Source organism: Lolium rigidum, chromosome 6, assembly GCF_022539505.1.
Source record: "Lolium rigidum isolate FL_2022 chromosome 6, APGP_CSIRO_Lrig_0.1, whole genome shotgun sequence".
NCBI classification, from domain to species: Eukaryota; Viridiplantae; Streptophyta; class Magnoliopsida; order Poales; family Poaceae; genus Lolium; species Lolium rigidum.
This window is the reverse complement of record NC_061513.1, coordinates 360921561-360926933: the sequence shown is the minus strand read 5'-3', so window position 1 is coordinate 360926933 and position 5373 is coordinate 360921561. Positions and strand designations below refer to the sequence as shown.

Here is a 5373-nt window from a genome sequence, read left to right as displayed (position 1 = left end):
TTGTACTATGTGCCCGTCAAGGTTGAGCTTCGTGCTCGTCAAGGTTGAACTGCCTAACTGCAAGGTTGACCTACGTGCCTATCAAGGTTGAACTACCTACCCGTTAAGGTTATGTTGGACTGCTTTCCCGTCAAGGTTGAATTGTCTGCCCTTTTAAGGTTGAACCGCCTTCATTAACAATTTTATACTCGCGGTATGTTTGGGTTCAACTGTCTTTTTATTCTTAACAGTGATGCACACACATTTAGTTCTTTCCATCTCCAGTCCCTTTTCGAACAATGTCATCCCATCCCATTAGCTTTGCTATTGTTAGCATCATCCATAGAGAAACAAAATCGAAAATTGAACATTTCCGGTAATCATATAAGTGTACTGCTCTAACTATGTACTTCAAATAGAGAGCTCTTGAATGCATACAATTCAGATTTTTTATTTAGTTTTTTTATACCTTTGGTTTTTAATCGCTTTCCCATTATTTACTAAATTCATAAAGGTGTATTTCTTAGCATTTGCTAGGCGAACTGCCCAAATATGAAGACTTCTACTTCCTACCCATATGCATTCGAGTTCCTTTTTTTTCTTGTGTTTTCGAGCGAGATGGAGTGTGTACTTCGTGTATTGTACGACATGTAGCTCAACTAAAAACGTTGAACTTCCCTAGCAATTGTTTGTGTACTTACCGCGGAGCTGAGACATGCCTGTGTACTTCCCATGTCTTCACGTGCTAGTGTATTGTGCACTATGAATTCAGAAGATGCACCAATGAGTGGGTCATTGTACGATCTTTTTTTTTTTTTTTGCATTAAAATAGTTTGAGCTTTTTTCCATCACACACATTCTATGCATAACCACATATTCTAATTTTCTCCATTCTTTGAACCAGCTTACACGCTACAATAGCAACTTCAAGCGCCTCTAATTTTTTTTAGATCAAATAGAGGTTGACGTATGTAGAGGCGTGGAGTTCCATGGCAAGCAAAGCAATGCGGTTCACCTGACACTAGCTACAACTAAACCCAACTTGATGAGCCACAGATTAGAGTTGGGGCAGAGCACAAAAGGAGGTGGCCTCAACGGGGGCAAAGGAACAAAACAGCCAGGAACTAATCGCTGTGGAGCGCCAGCTCACTGCAGGTCTGACGACGACCCACTTCAGAAGGTGCAACAACACGAAACTGTACTGACCTTCAGTTTACAAGACAGACGCTCTAACACTGAGACGGCTATCTGGCATGACTAAGACTGACGCTCTACCACTGAGCTATAGGGGCTATCTGGCATGACTTCAATTCCACTAGACAGTGTATTTTAGGATGTATTTCATCTATGTCCGCACTCTGCGCTTCAGCGAGCGATGGACACGCAGCGACGTGGCGACGGAGCCCTGTTCTCCTCCTCTTGTCTGGAGGCCGCCGGCGGCGGCAACCGCGGTGCACGCGCAGCTTGCACCAGAGGAAGCACGACGTGCCCGTCAGCGCGTGGCAGCAGGACGAGCATGCCGCCGCGACCATCTTGCAGTTGTTCTTGTGGCCATCTTGTAGTTGTACTTTCTGCCAACGAAGAGTTGTGCTGCCCGCTCTGGGTACGTTTTTTTCACTTTGATTTCAGCGTATGTCCAGCCGAGATCCGGCGACGCTTTTTTCTGTTTGCTTTTCAAGACCGAGAATTTGAACTTACAGTAATTATCTACTTGAACTTCCTTCGAACATTTTTACACAATTTTTCCGTTTAAATAACACTGGTATATCACATGTTTAAAATCACACGGATGAAACTAAACTGCAATCTCAGTTTATGTTTTCAGAGAACAAAAGCGATAACGAAGAAAAATGAATAAGCTCAGCTTGACGAGCAGATTGCAGTGCCCAGCGCGCTGCCTAATTAGGCTCCCAGGCTCCTCCGATCCCTCATTTTGCAAGCTTCTAGTGCCTCTAATCTTCTCAGCTCGTTGTGATAAAGAATTGGAGAATAAAAATGGGGATTCGGGTGAAGAGAGATTAGGGGAATTCGATGCACATGGGAGATAGAGAGAGAGAATGAGAGTAGGACGGCCTCTTTCTACAAGGCCCGATTTATAAGCTAGAGAGGAGAAAGAACAGTGGCAGCGCACATGCTCACGATACCGTATAAGCTCGACTATACGTCTGCATCAGTTTAACAAAAAGTATGACTGCAAGTCGCGCTTGTTTCTCTACTTGCTTGTAATGCCGACAGAAAATACAAGATACAGAGCGAAAACACAGAGGAAAGGTCGGAGACGAATTGCCCATCGAGCTCCGTGAAGGATTGGAGCAGGGGCGCGTGAATTCCCGACGCTGCAGCAGGACTGGGCGGCAGGCTGGGAGCAGGGACGTCGGCCTCAGGTCGGGGACGCCGACAGTATTTGCGGCGGTGATGCACAGCAGGTCGACGCGAAGCGGACCTGGTCGTCCGTGGGACTCACTCCAGCGACGTGCGGCGGCGCGCTGGGAGACGCCGGCAAGTCACACTGGGGGTGGAGAACCAGGACCTGAGGAAGAGTCGCGCAGGTCCCCATGTCCGATGTGATAGGGAATCACACTCGGCGGCGTGGATTGGGGGCCCGACGGCTCGTGATTTTCGTAGGATGCGGAGGCGGTACGAACGGGGAGAGGAGGCCGCCGGCGGTTGTCCCGTGAAGAAGCTAGGCAGGCGTTGGGCGCAGGGAGGTGGCGGGGTGGGATCCCGGCGGCGGCGCGCAGGGAGGTGGAGGGTGGGATTCCGTCGGCGGCGAGCAGCCGGCCGGCGGCGGGCGGGAGGTTGCGCTTGGACGTGCGGAGGGGCGCGGTCGTGGGGAAGCCGGTTGGAGGGGCTTTTTCTCCGTTTCAACTACTCGGCCGGTCGGGCTCTCTCTTCTCGGCCCGCGCTAATCAGCTCCTATAGGGCCGGTGGTGCTCAGAATAATATTCCGAGCACCGGTTGCAAAATAGTGTAACCCTATATATATATATATATATATATATATATATATATATGGGAAATAGTGGGCTACCATGGGGCATAGCTATGCACATCAATCCAACCATTAGATCATCTATAGGGAGCACAAAAAGAGTTAGTCCATTATACATGCACGGCATGCTCCTCCGTTATATAACCATCACTTCCATTCATTTCGTTTCATGGTTGCAAAATTATTTTTTATTGAGGCCATGCCATAGCTGGCATAGGCTACCGACGTCAATTCCACTTCCCTTTTGATACCAAAACAACAACCCATTTGTAAGAAGCCTAATAAAATAAATACATTCAAATTTCGAAATCCAAGACAGTGCGCTGGAAGGAAAGCACCTACCCACCTAACCATGGAAGGTATCTACTACATTTTTGTACCAAAACGACAACCAAAAACGATACACATTTCGAACCAAATTGACAACAGAGTCACGGTAAGCACCTACCCACCTAACCATGAAAGATATCTACTGCATTTTTGTACCAAAACGACAACCAAAAAATCATACACATTCCGAACCAAATTGACAACGGAGTCACGGTAAGCACCCACCCACCTAACCATGAAAGGTATCTACTGCATTTTTATACCAAAACGACAACCAAAAAATGATACACCATCCTTTTTCAACGTGTGAAAAAGCATCCAACGTGTGAAAAAGCATCCAACGACAACATCCTTTTCAAATATTGTACTCCACCATAGCCGTGAGCAAACTGTCATTTTGGTTTTTTTCTTTCACGGTTCGTAACTGATGATGCACACTAACAAAAAAAAATGATCTACATCAACACCGGCCTCCTCAGTTAAAAGCGAGGCCCCGTTGAGAAACCACACACTGACACTATCGCAGTACCACTGTACCTTAATACACGAAGAGCAAAGCAGCAGCGAAAACATGGCGGCAAGGTCAGCAGCAGGCCTGGCCCTCCACGTCGTTCTGTACCTCCTCGCCATCCTTACCGCGAAGGCTGACTTCGACGGCCAGTTCGAGGTGATTGGCGACCGTGACCACATCGGGTACAAGGACGATGGAAACGGCTGGCAGGAGTTCTCCCTGGTGCTCGACCAGGAATCCGGCTCCGGCTTCAAATCCAAGAACAAGTATCTCTTCGGTGAGTTCAACGTTTGGATGAAGCTCGTCGACGGCGGCTCCGCCGGCACCGTCACCTCCTTCTACGTAGGCCCATCCATTTCATCCGTGCAAATGATATGCATCTTGTGCTTATTTTTTCTTTTATTTTGGCTAAAATCAATGTCGCTGGATGTGCTCAGCTGACGTTCGGGGAGAGCAGTACCCACGACGAGATTGACATCGAGTTCATAGGGAACTCGAGCGGGCAGCCTACATGATGAACACCAGCGTCTGGGCCAACAGAGACGACAAGAAGGAGCACCAGTTCTACCTTCGGTTCGACCCTTCAGCCGACTTCCACACCTACAAGATCACCTGGAACCCCAAGAACATCATGTACGCATCCAATTCGAACTTCTGTCCATCCAATTTGACTAGTGAGTTCGTACAATTCCAAACTAATTGGTTCTATTCGATGAAATCGACATTTCCAGACTCGAGGTGGAGAATGTGGTGGTGAGGACGTTCAAGAACTACGATGATATGCCGTTCCTGACGAGCAGGACGATGGAGGTGCATGCGACGCTGTGGGACGACAGCTACTGGGCAACGCAGCACGACGACATCAAGATCCACTGGAGGCACGAGCCCTTCGTTGTCTCCAACCGCGCCTACCAGGCCAACGGCTGCGTGCACAACAAGAACTCGTCACGCTGCGCCGACGGCTCTGACGCCTGCATGCACAGGGAGCTCAGGGACGAGGAGCTCGACATCATCGCCTGGACGGAGCGCAACTGTCTCTCCTATAACTAATGCACCGACCGGTTGGCAATCCCCCAAGGGATTCCCCGAGGAGTCTAGCCGCAAGTGATGCAATGCATCTGGCAGCAAAACAAACAATGTCTTGCCTGGTCCGAATGTTTGAGTCATTGATCGTGCTCCGACCATGCCTAATTCCAAAGCCAACTTCCCAAGAATACATGTTGAAGAACTCGTAAGCTTCTTCAACCGTTTGAAAAAATAAGGATAAAGGTAGAAATAAAAACCCGTCTAGTTGAAAGGTTTCGGCCATATCCCTGCTACAATCTGCAGCACCAGCTCACCGAGGGCAAGACGCACGAGATGATCTTGTTTTTCTTCACGGTAAAAATATACCATCGTTGAAACAAAAAAACATAACCAAACATTGGTTGTCAAAATAGCACTGAAGTGAAAAAAAATCTCGGTTGAAACTGACGCAGTCTCCACACGACCATCGAAGACATAAAATGTCGAAAAAAATACAAAACGTCAAGTTAACATTGGTTGGATATCATGTTGAGTC

The 5373-nt window shown here is 48.0% G+C and overlaps 1 pseudogene; it reads left to right on the top strand.

Moving 5' to 3' along the window:
- The first annotated feature begins 3078 nt into the window (after positions 1-3078).
- On the top strand, positions 3079-5004 carry LOC124667014 (annotated as a pseudogene).
- The last annotated feature ends 369 nt before the right edge of the window (positions 5005-5373 follow it).